We start from the raw sequence: 13,127 nt of genomic DNA, 5'->3' as shown, positions 1-13,127 counted from the left end.
CACATGCATACGGATTTATTTAGGTCGATTTTTTGTCTTGCAAGACAATAAATATATAGACACATATTTCATGTATTTAACACTTATTTGTGGATATCGAATGAATTTATACAGGAAAAGTACAATTTAGTAGAAATAATTCAAAGTTAAGGTCTATTTCAACAGGAACAGAAATTTACGAAAATGACAGCTAATGCAGCTTTAAATTCTTTGAACAAAATGAAGTAGAAATAATGGTTTCAATACTCGGATGAATAACGGATTTTATAAGCAACATGGACTCTGAGATGTGGAGATGTTTAGGCGATCACATATTCAAAATGCATACTAAATTTCGATCTGTCCTTATTGAACATAGGTTTAATTTTGGTTGATTATTAATTTTTGTGCTTTATTCTGTTATAAACTCTTGTATATCTGAACAGTCTAATTTATGATTCAATAAGTTTATATTGTTTGGTTTGACTGTATCTTGTAATGTAAATGTGTTAATATATTTATAATGTGTTAATTGATAAAATGTAAATCTTTATATTTGGAGGAAATAAAGAAAATTAATCAATCAATCAGTGTCCATGTGATGTTAATACAAGATTCTGACGTACGTTTTAAGTCGCCCCATGACAGTACGAAATTGGTCGGCGTCTTTTAACCAACCCGTTCTTTATGGTCAGAGAACACCAGCAGTAATTAAACCGTCTCGTGTTCCAACCAAAGCTTGTGGAAGACACTGGAAAAGTTTACCTGGTGCAATCATTTCATAATTTTAGAAGGAACTTTTTAGACTTCCTTCACCATATTCTTAACTGTTTATGTTTTTGTCAATTTAATTGACTACTGTTTTGCGCATTTGTTATTTACATGTATTTTTACTTTCAGGAAATATTGCATCTTTTATTAGGTGAATGCTTAACCAGAGTTTTCTAGTTAGTAGCTATATTTTAAGTAGTTTTTGTGTACATAACATAAATCAGTTTCATGCTTTAATTATTGATAGTTATCAATATTTTGATATTGACATTTTCTTACGTTATCTTTCTTTTTTAAGTGGCTAAAATTGTTAGCGACTTCTTGCACTCGAAATTTTTGTTCTTGATATTCGCATATATAGATAAATATGTAGTTGTACGCCACTAAATGCTGCAGATCCTCGCCGTGTTCACCACCATAGCATCATGGTTCTAGCTTCATACGAGATAAAAATGTATCTCTTAAGTTTTATACATGTATGTTCTACGTTTGTTTCGTGCTTGTACGAGGACGGGAACTTTACATGAAATGATCGGTTAGCTTTGTACATTACCCAGTTTCCGATTCAGGCACTGAGGGTACGAGAACACAATTAATTCCCCTTGGTTTTCGTTGAATATAGTTCCAACTTTGGTAGTAGGTACCTTCCACATTTTTTCATATTTTTACTGGAAACTTGTTTGCTGAAGTTTTGCCTCTAATTGGTAGAAAATAGGTTAAAATTACATGGGATTTTTTTTCATTAATCAATTCTGACTAAAAGTTGTGATTTGGTTCAATGGAAGAAGGTTAAAATTTAGGACTTTTAACTCAGTTCATTTGTCATGTTTACCCCATCTCCGAATTATATGTATCAATTTCAGAAAATGATGGTAAAATTTTCTACAGTTTATATATAAAATCCTGTTAGTAAATATCTTTAGGCCAGAGAAGTTTTATTCAGTTTGCCCTGGTGGAATTTTTTTAATCTGTTCAAATGTGTATATTGAAATGCACTTGAAAATTAATTGCGGTCTCGCGCCTGAGGCTCGTTAAAAGACTATATAGGTCATATACTTTAGCACGCCCCAATATTTATGAATATTCATTACCAGCTGCTTAATCAGGTTAATAATCTGGTTCACTGGTCAATATCATAAGTGACCCAAACATCGCTACAACGTACCTTTTTTGAACATGTCATACACACGTCTATGCGTGTTTCTTTTTGTTTTGTTTTGTTTTGTTTTGTTTTGTTTTTGTTTATTAGAATGGGAAGTTTACATTAAAAGGCAATGCTAGGTTAGAATGAATTTATATTTAATATTACCCAGTTTCCGATTCAAGCAGAGGCGTTCGTTACAATTGATGATATAAAGGTCATATATATTTTCAGGACACCGATGTCTATTTATAGCCATTAGGGTCATAAAGGTAACGAAAGAGTTGGCAATAATATCAAGGGAACCAAGATTCTAGCGGAAGTCACCCGATTTTAGAGCATATCGTATTTGTACCATTTCGGATGTTGAAAGTATGCCAACATCAGTGACGGTGAATAGTTGACGATTAGCTACATTGAAGACTTCAGTCTTTGATTTTAATTGTTTCCATTTTATATGTATTGTATAATTATGTAAGACGAGCGCTGTACGGCTTGTAAGTCTAGTTCTCAATTTAATTTTGATCCCGAATTTCTACTGTTGAAAGCATTTGAAACCGAGGACAAATTTGCATTTAGATTGCATCTACTGGGTACATAAGTATGATGCAGAATTATAAGAATATTTATTTTGGGCTGTTACCAAATGTAGAAGTAGTTACGTGTCATACTTCTGAGAATTTGCCCTGAAAAGTTCATTGATATGACAACGGAAGATTACGGAAAAATTATAACTATAATAATAAAAAACGGAGTTTAAACAGTATGTAACCGACACTTGGTGACCAGTGCACTTTTATGGATCGGTTACTTAATGATAATTATTATCATAATTAAATCATAAGCATTGCGTTGTATACTTGAGAGGAAAAGAATGGTATTCCAATAGAGAAACTTTACTTTACATAGCAATATAATTTCATGGCTGACGTCATCAAATAGAAAAAAAGGCATCATGTTTTCAGTTTCATCTATTTATCTAAAGATTTATCATTATTTATTTCATCCTTCTGATCCAAAAAAAAATGATTGATAAAAAGAAACTTGTGGACTCCACGAAGACTGCGTCATTTAATTGACAACTCTAGATTAAGCTTTCAATAAACACATTAAAGCACGCTTATCCCTGTTTACGGAGTTTTCATACCTATTGTGTTTTTACAATCACGTTTACATGCAAGATACACATATGCTATCAAAGACTTTACAGATAGGATTTTTGGTGTCTTCCTCGAATGCCAACATTTTATATGTTACCTATTCCATCAATGCCAACAAAAAAATTTCAATAGATGTTTATATTATAGGTTAAAAACCACTAATTCCACTTTCCATAGGCTTCTATGCTAATTTCACAATATTCAATGGCTTCTCTGGACTTTACCTTAACTTTAACCTGCAGAGGACTATATATCAGCATGATTCTACATATGTCAGCTCACAATCCTCAGAATGGCATGTGGGGTTAGCAGACTTGCAGTGCAGTACTGGTCACCGGAAGTGAAGGGTATATAAATAGCATGGGAAATCCCAGTGTTTTCACAAGATAGGGGTATATTTAAAAATCATTATGGAGATTAGGTTTCACATCACAAGAAGCAAAATGCACCTACAAAATGTACAGAAATGTTTTTCCTTTCAGAAACTGTTTAAATTTTTTAAATAAGATGAGAACTTTTTTCACAGCACTATGAGGAACAGGGGTAATTTCTGCGTAGGACTATTTTTGCGTACGTTCCAAATGCTCATTGGTTGAATTGGTGGTCTGTAACCTAAAGAGTCACTTTTTGTCTTAGAAAAAATAAATAACTATACAGGTATCTTTCTACACACATACTGAATGCATTTGCAAAGTTTCAGTGAAATGTGACAAGCACTTTTTTAAATATTTGATTTTTAAATATAGGGTAACCAAGTTGTGCGAGCAAAAAAGTGACAATATTCTACCATACTTAAATGCATTAAATATTTGCAAAGAACTTTTTCTGACTTTTCAAATAAAAAATATCAATCACAACTTGTTTTTTAACAATATTAATGAAGAAATAGTTTTAAAAGTAATCATTTTCTGAGAAATTGGTCTATTTTTAAAAAATTATTTCTGACATGCCTCCCCCTTTTTCTTGATCACATGTCAAAAATCCTAAATCTTTAAATTTTCACAAAAGGTGATATATTTGGCTTTAAATTTGTAAATACAGTGTTTTCACATTAAAACATGACCAGTAAAGGGCACCTAAAGCAAAAAAAGTACTCAATAATGGATTTTCCATGTTGCCATAGGGGAATGCTGATATGGCCTTAACCGCAGTAATGAAAGTGAGTTTTTCCTCATTTCTAACCTAATTTTTGCTCAAATCTACACAAAACTTGATTTCAAGTGCTTATTACCACCATATTTAGGTAAATATAGCCCTCAAAGTTTAATATTTGATATTTTTACTAAATTTTCTACACTTTTTACAAGATAGGACATAAAAATCAGCCAAAAAGACCAATTTTCAATAATTTGGACCTATAACTTAAAAAAATGCATATTTTGAAGGATTTTTGTAGTGTATTCCTCTCATGGCAAAGTTAACAAGATCTTCAAGTAGTTTAAAGCTATTTCAAAAAACTTTTCATTTTGCCATGGCTTCAGCTTAAGGCTAAAAACCACTAATTCCACTTTCCATAGGCTTCTATGCTAATTTCACAATATTCAATGGCTTCTCTGGACTTTACCTTAACTTTAACCTGCAGAGGACTATATATCAGCATGATTCTACATATGTCAGCTCACAATCCTCAGAATGGCATGTGGGGTTAGCAGACTTGCAGTGCAGTACTGGTCACCGGAAGTGAAGGGTCTATAAATAGCATGGGAAATCCCAGTGTTTTCACAAGATAGGGGTATATTTAAAAATCATTATGGAGATTAGGTTTCACATCACAAGAAGCAAAATGCACCTACAAAATGTACAGAAATGTTTTTCCTTTCAGAAACTGTTTACATTTTTTAAATAAGATGAGAACTTTTTTCACAGCACTATGAGGAACAGGGGTAATTTCTGCGTAGGACTATTTTTGCGTACGTTCCAAATGCTCATTGGTTGAATTGGTGGTCTGTAACCTAAAAAAAGGTGTTTTTATAACAATTAAAATTGTTTTATAAATAAAAATAATTAACAGTTGCAATTATCTACGGTATTGTCATGATGCTTCTCTAGTTTGCCATGTTTTAAGACCTTTGTTCCCGCGTGAATGTTTCAAGGGAGGATATAGACGCCTATGTGACAGTTTGATTTTCCTAATCAATGCTCTCAGATTTTGTGTGCAACGCACGCTAGTAAAACACGTGTTTGCCCATTTGTCATTGCTGTTGTCGATTTTGTTTCCCATTACGCCGATGTTAAAGTATTAGCTGTAATACGTTACCTCTCAATTAATATTAAGTAATACGCTGTTTCTCAAAGCCAACGTCCTCTTAATTATTCCAAGATATTATTGGAGGAAACCGTTAATCACCCAAGTGTCATCGAAAGTGAAAAGTTGACAGACAGAGCCAGTACCTTTATAGATTTCATAGATTTATCTGATAATGACATAAATTGTCTAAATAGAAATACATGCAATCTTACTGATACTGTCATATACGCGTCAATGTGCGATAGACGTATTATGTACGTCATCAGTTATAATGGAAATCAAAAGGATTATTGATGAAGCAAATAATTAGATTACGATATCGTTTAGAGCTAAAGCTATCTCAATGCAAAACAAATTATTGGCTCAAAGAGACGGATGATTAATCCGTCAATGGTATGATATTAAATAGTTATTCGAGAATATTTTTCAAAAGGATCAAATCAGCACATTTCATCGGATTTTACATGCCATATCGCCCGTTCCCATGATAGTAAATGTCGTAATCAGATATGGAACGGGAATTCAACCGTATGCTTGGGTTTCATTCCTCGCCAACTGACTTAAAATGTAAATGACAAGCCAATCGTATGCTTGTCAATAGAGATTCCCACGGTGAAAAAAAATGTGACATGCAATAATAGATGATGTGAAAAAGGCTGCTATCTAATCTCACTTAGTTCAGAGAAAATATTTCATCGGTATTTTACGGGAAATAAATACGATTTTTGTCTCTGTTTAGAATTACACGTGATAAATTTGACCGACTCGTGTGAACTTTTACTTTCACTGTTAGTATTAATACATGGAGATTCGATTAACAGTACACCATTTTTTTGTAGTAATACCAACATAATTAAATGTAGAATAAATACTTTTAAAGATCAGATATACGGGCAAAGCAGAGTTAAAATCTGCAAGTTATACGCATTTACTTACACAACAGGTTTTATCGTGAAAGTTATACGCATTTACTTACACGACAGGTTTTATCGAGAACGACCCAAGGGTTGGAGGTCGATATTTTATGACAATGATTAGAATAAGTAACTAATGTGTTTATTTCATTAGACATTCGGTCGAAAAGCAGTAAAAAATATAATTGTATCTTTCTTTTGTCTTTTGTTTTTGGTGTTATTATTATTATTATTATTATTATTATTATTTTGTAAAAAATGTGAAGTAAGAAAAAATAAAATTCTTTGAATTATATAAGTAACTCATTTTTATTTCAGTTATTATGTATCGGATCTGTATTTACCATTATTTAAAGATGAACCCTGAAAACACTTGAATTTTGATTATCCCATGAGAATTGGGGAAAGAAACGTAATAAATGAGTCCGATTATCGCGAACATCTATAAAGGTTACAGACCACCAATTCAACCAATGAGCATTTGGAACGTACGCAAAAATAGTCCTACGCAGAAATTACCCCTGTTCCTCATAGTGCTGTGAAAAAAGTTCTCATCTTATTTAAAAAATGTAAACAGTTTCTGAAAGGAAAAACATTTCTGTACATTTTATAGGTGCATTTTGCTTCTTGTGATGTGAAGCCTAATCTCCAAAATGATTTTTAAATATACCCCTATCTTGTGAAAACACTGGGATTTCCCATGCTATTTATATACCCTTCACTTCCGGTGACCAGTACTGCACTGCAAGTCTGCTAACCCCACATGCCATTCTGAGGATTGTGAGCTGACATATGTAGAATCATGCTGATATATAGTCCTCTGCAGGTTAAAGTTAAGGTAAAGTCCAGAGAAGCCATTGAATATTGTGAAATTAGCATAGAAGCCTATGGGAAGTGGAATTAGTGGTTTTTAGCCTTAAGCTGAAGCCATGGCAAAATGAAAAGTTTCTTGAAATAGCTTTAAACTACTTGAAGATCTTGTTAACTTTGCCATGAGAGGAATACACTACAAAAATCCTTCAAAATATGCATTTTTTTAAGTTATAGGTCCAAATTATGGAAAATTGGTCTTTTTGGCTGATTTTTATGTCCTATCTTGTAAAAAGTGTAAAAAAATTATTAAAAATATCAAATATTAAACTTTGAGGGCTATATTTACCTCAATATGGTGGTAATAAGCACTTGAAATCAAGTTTTGTGTAGATTTGAGCAAAAATTAGGTTAGAAATAAGGAAAAACTCACTTTCATTACTGCGGTTAAGGCCATATAAGCATTCCCCTATGGCAACATGGAAAATCCATTATTGAGCACTTTTTTTGCTTTAGGTGCCCTTTACTGGTCATGTTTTAATGTGAAAACACTGTATTTACAAATTTAAAGCCAAATATATCACCTTTTGTGAAAATTTAAAGATTTAGGATTTTTGACATGTGATCAAGAAAAAGGGGGAGGCATGTCAGAAATACATTTTTAAAAATAGACCAATTTCTCAGAAAATGATTACTTTTAAAACTATCTCTTTATTAATATTGTTAAAAAACAAGTTGTGATTGATATTTTTTATTTGAAAAGTCAGAAAAAGTTTTTTTGCAAATATTTAATGCATTTAAGTATGGTAGAATATTGTCACTTTTTTGCTCGCACAACTTGGTTACCCTATATTTAAAAATCAAATATTTAAAAAAGTGCTTGTCACATTTCACTGAAACTTTGCAAATGCATTCAGTATGTATAGGAAGATACCTGTATAGTTATTTATTTTTTCTAAGACAAAAAGTGACTCTTTAAAACGATAGATGATCGTGGAAATAAAACAAGCAAGGAATGGTGTTTAGAGTAATGTTACGTACTATGGAAAATAAGTACAGATGTACACATGTTTGATAAAAATACTATTAAGAGGAATGTTACTCGTTCAACTCCCTAACACCGTCAAGCGAGAGAACAGAACGTGGACAGACCGATAGTACTGCAGCTTGATCGTGAATGGAGGATGTTAGGGGTCGTGAATAACAACTAATCGATGAGTCTCATGGAAGATCCTTCATTTTTACTATACATGTATTGTATATTAAGTGATGTTATTGAAAAAAAAACAGAATATTTGTCGGAGTGATGTTAAATATACTATATTTTCAAATAATAGCCAATTACCGAAACTGCACAGTTTTCACGTATTCGCGAAAAGCATCTGACACCCCTGGGTATTCAAACAACAATGTAAACGAATCATGCATCTTTTTTGGGGGGAAAAATCAAACGAAATAAGAATTATGTTGATTATCAGCAAATTAAATATTCATTCTTGACCCTCTTATTTCAGATAAAATGTCCATTTATCAAAACCAATTGTCATTTACAAAATACTAGTTTTATGATCAAGAAGGAGGAGGCGACGAAAACTGTATATTGTGGATTTGATCATTGATCTCACGTTTTACTAATGAATATAAATATAACTATAGAATCATTACTAAGTTGTATTGCCGCGTAACTAAGTATAATTCTGGCAAATAACAGTGGGAATGCCGCGTTGACAGGAGAGTTCCACGTATTGGTCACGCGGGAAAGGGGAGACAATGTAATTTTCGTTTCGCGTTTTGTTGTCAAGAAACCGGAAGTGAACATGCTTGCTAAAAAGCACAAAATACACCCTTTTCACAGAGTTAATCGCTAAAATATTCTAAAATAAATGTTTTTCAAAGACTTAAGATATGTTTTAGAGCAAAAATTAACTTAACGGTGCAACGATTTGTCGGGACGATCATTTCAAAAAGGGGGACGTGATTATTTTCTGTCAAGTTAGGAATACCCCTGGGCTATATTTAACTGAAACAATTGCATCCCCTACCTTCTGATTGGTCAATAGTGTTATTTTATGATAGGAATGACGCAGAGCTGTCTAAAAATACCAAATACTACCAATCATTTCAGGAGAAGCGTAGTAAATAAAATGGTTGAAAATATGAAAGTTGAGGGGGAAAAATCGACATTTTGCGGCTGTTTTGAAGCGATTGCAAAGCGAAGATGAAGTAATGGTGGACTGTTAGATACATATACAGTATATATTCCACGCCTTCGATATGATTGACGAACGGCAGGCTGATTTTTGGGTCCTCTAAACGATGTTACAAAACGATTCGAAGCTATGAAGAAAGATACACGCTGTGAGTGTGATATACAAATGATACCTAGCCCAAAGCCCAATAGCTCATCAAGATTTTTTTCGTTATCACAATCAGCTTCCTTCCTCGTGAATCAATCTCGATTGAATCATATTTTTTTTCTTTGCTCTTGAAGGACATATTGACGTGAACATTTATTTCTTTTTATAAATTGTGGGGGGGGGAGGGTGGTCTTTTGCAGTGATCTCTGTGAATCCCTTAAAACGGTGGTTGCTTTGTCCAGTTAAATTATTAAACAACCGTCTTATATTTTGGAAAGCTAGTCTGCATTACAAATAATAAATGAAAATCATGAAAAATGCACTTTTTTGTGAGAAATGTGAGAAGTAGGTTGTACTGGAGCTGTAGATCCAGAGATTTACAAAATTAAAGAAGACTTTTTTCTTCCTTCAAAGTATTTCTTCATTATACATTGAGATGTCAGAGTTTTTTTATCCTCAGTTTAAATGAATGATGCTTTTTGCATGACCAAATCAGAACCAGTAACCTCAGATTGACACACAAAGATGTAAAAAAAACCACAAATAATTAAGGTTGACTTGTGCATACATGTACATTTGTATTTGAAAAACAGCATTCAACATTTATACATGATAAGAAGTGTATCAATGTCAGAAACTTAAAATATGGACTTGTGTGATTAACAAAAACAAACTGACACACATTTCTTAGCTTGTGGAACCTGAGCGAACTACGACTGCTCCTTTTCAATTTAAAATTGGAGATGCCAATAATTTCCTTAAATTAATTTTGTTTTATCTTGTTCTTAAATATTCATGTTACAAACGAGGAAATACATCATGGCAAGTATTTTTATACACGAGACTTCAATACATTGGTTATTTCATTGCTTCAACTAATGATTACACATGCATATTTATAAGTGGTGAATTGTTGTCCAAAATATCTTGAAATAAAAAAATATACAACTTTTTGACAGGTATTTTTTTCTTATAGCTTACTTCTGTTAATTTTATGTTCTATTTAAACTGGTTGTTTATTGAAAACAACTGATAATTTAATATATTACGATTGTGATGGTACACAAATGTAAAAATATACTTGTATTTCCTTATCCTTTTCTATAACCGCTATAACCTTGGTTACCTTGGTTACTATGTGATATATGGGTGAACAGTTCTATAACCAGCTTTTTTCCTGCCAGTTCACAAACAGTGTAACAGTGTAACTGGACCCCCTTTTTTATAGTACATGTATGTCCACCTCTGGTTTGAGTGAGTGATTTTGACTTCTCACCATAGAGGAAAAACAGCAAAGACGTAGCTACTTTTTCTGAAAAAATGTAATTACAATAATCTTATCTGTCAAATTTTTTTTAAATAGTATGTTAATGCATGTTCATGTAGATAAAACACTTTAACAGAACGACAACAACACCAGAAATATATCAGCAAAATAAAAAAAATACAAGCTGAATGTTTTGTCCTGGATTTCTATGGTATTCAAAGAAGCCTGTATATTTGTTAGAATAGAGAACGCACGTCAGCCAACAGAATCTCAAATATCCACCTTTTGTGTATAAAAGAAGATGGAAACGAGTTAAATACCAAAGATACTACTGTCAACATTCAGTTGTTTGATTTGCATCTAAAGAAAAACAAAAAAATGAGCTCGTCCATTGTGCCAAGCTCTCAAAATGGCCGCCAAAATCTGAGTTATATTTCGGTCATGTTTGGAGTTAAATAGAATTATGATTGATGTTTCTGGATTCGAGAGGCTACATACACATCTTGTCGTCCTACTTATTGTCGTATTTTGTAAAAACAATCCCGGGGATGCAATTGTGTCAGTTATTTCGGACATTGGTATTTACCCTACATATTTTTTTTTCCTTACCTCTCGCCGACGAAGCGCCTGACTATCCAGGTAAATTTTGAAAAAAAATGGGCGTAGAAAAATGTTGACAGTATGTCAGTCACCTCGAAAAATACGTTTTCCTATACAAATCGATTTATCTGGATCTAAATTCTCATTATTTATGATAAAACAACACAATTATCAGAGCCGCACGATGTAAACAAAGATCAACTGCCAAGACGATACTAGCGCCACCAGGAAAGAATCGGTGACGGACTGATCTTTCCGGTGGACAAAAAATGACTATTTTTCCACCGAACGCGGCGCTCCGACTGTAGTGATTTATTTTTACGTAATTCTTCGAATGTTTATTAATTCTTTCTGTTTTCGCTACCTTTTTATCTCAAACTATAAGTCTAACTGTGATGGGCACATTCTCCGCAAACGTTCCATTGCCATGAGAGCCTCCGATAATCAGTTCCTCCGACTCTATGATATTATTATTTTTTTTAATTTTCGGCGGATGACCATCTTGTAATATTGACAATTCTATGGCTAATGCAATAAGGAGCTCTTGTGGTGATCTATTTTTAAACCAGATATCGTGTATTAAGTCTCTACGATTTTCCTTATTTTTATCTTTTATTTTCGTCTTAAAATGGTGGCCATACTTTCTTTATATGACATTGCACGATGGCAGAAAGTGTGTCAAATTTGTTTCCATTCTTCTCAGCCGTTTCTGAGATCATTCGCGGAGAAAGAAGAAATAATAGAATAGAATAGAATAGAATAGAATAGAAGAAGAAGAAGAAAATCCAAATGTTCCCCCATCATTTATCAAATTTATATACGTATATTGATACGTAATTTATGTTATGTTTTAAAGGTCGTATTACTTTTGATTGATCAAACTGTCGCTGTTATATTAACAATAATATGTTTAAACTAAGGAGTGAAAAACTAAAGAGAAGCCAATGTAACTTTTGTAGTAGCACACTACATAAAACAAATACTTTAAAACCATTTCTTCACGATCATTGCAGTCATTGTTATACAGTTTATCAAAATAAAATAATGACATTAGATACAGTCAACATCTGAAATGTTTTACCTCAATAAGAAATTAACTGTTAATCCTGATAAAATTTATTCACTTTAATGATAAAATGCAAAAGGGGGGAATGTCTCCTTTTGCTTCTTCTGACAAACTGTATGACGCCCTTGCTTCGTTTGTAAATGTTACAGTTTTTCCCTTATTGCGTCCTCCATTTACGGTCAAGCTGTAGTACTTGACCTATATTCCTAATCTGTTCACGTTCATTTTTCTCGCTTAAGGCACCGACCATATTTATACTGAGGGTGGGGGGGGGCCTGGGATAATCAATGTGGCTAAATACCTTTTTCTGCTCTTCTTAAAACTTATTTAATTTTTTTCAGTTGCAATTGAATTATAGTTTTTTTTTCTGGAATATGGCAGACTTTTTTTAGCCAGTCAAATTTACGATAAACAGTAAATGGAAAATATATGAATATCAAGGGAGGACATAAGAAAGTAAAGACTCAGATAATCGGATATTTTATTCTTTTTAAGACCAAATAAAATTAATTAGTAGATTAACATCCCCTCCCGCTCCTAAAAATGACAAATTTCTTTTTAACAAAAATGAACGGGAATTTCAAAATCAGGATTTTTTTCACTTCAGTTTCTCGTATTTAGGCACTATAATAAACAAATCTTTCAATTCTTGGTGTCAAAAATAATATTTCCTCTCTGAAACTGATGTGGCTATGGATTTAGAACATGTCTACACATCACAAAGATAAAATTAGGCTAGCAAATATCTGGTAAGGAGTAAAAAATAAAAAATAAAATCCTCCTAACCACCCCATATTTTTGGTTAGGGTTGGAT

The sequence above is a fragment of the Perna viridis genome, chromosome 3 (assembly GCF_037379345.1).
Source record: "Perna viridis isolate PV_CMFRI_1.1 ecotype Kerala chromosome 3, ASM3737934v1, whole genome shotgun sequence".
In the NCBI taxonomy this organism is placed as follows: Eukaryota; Metazoa; Mollusca; class Bivalvia; order Mytilida; family Mytilidae; genus Perna; species Perna viridis.
Note: the sequence above shows the minus strand (reverse complement) of the source record.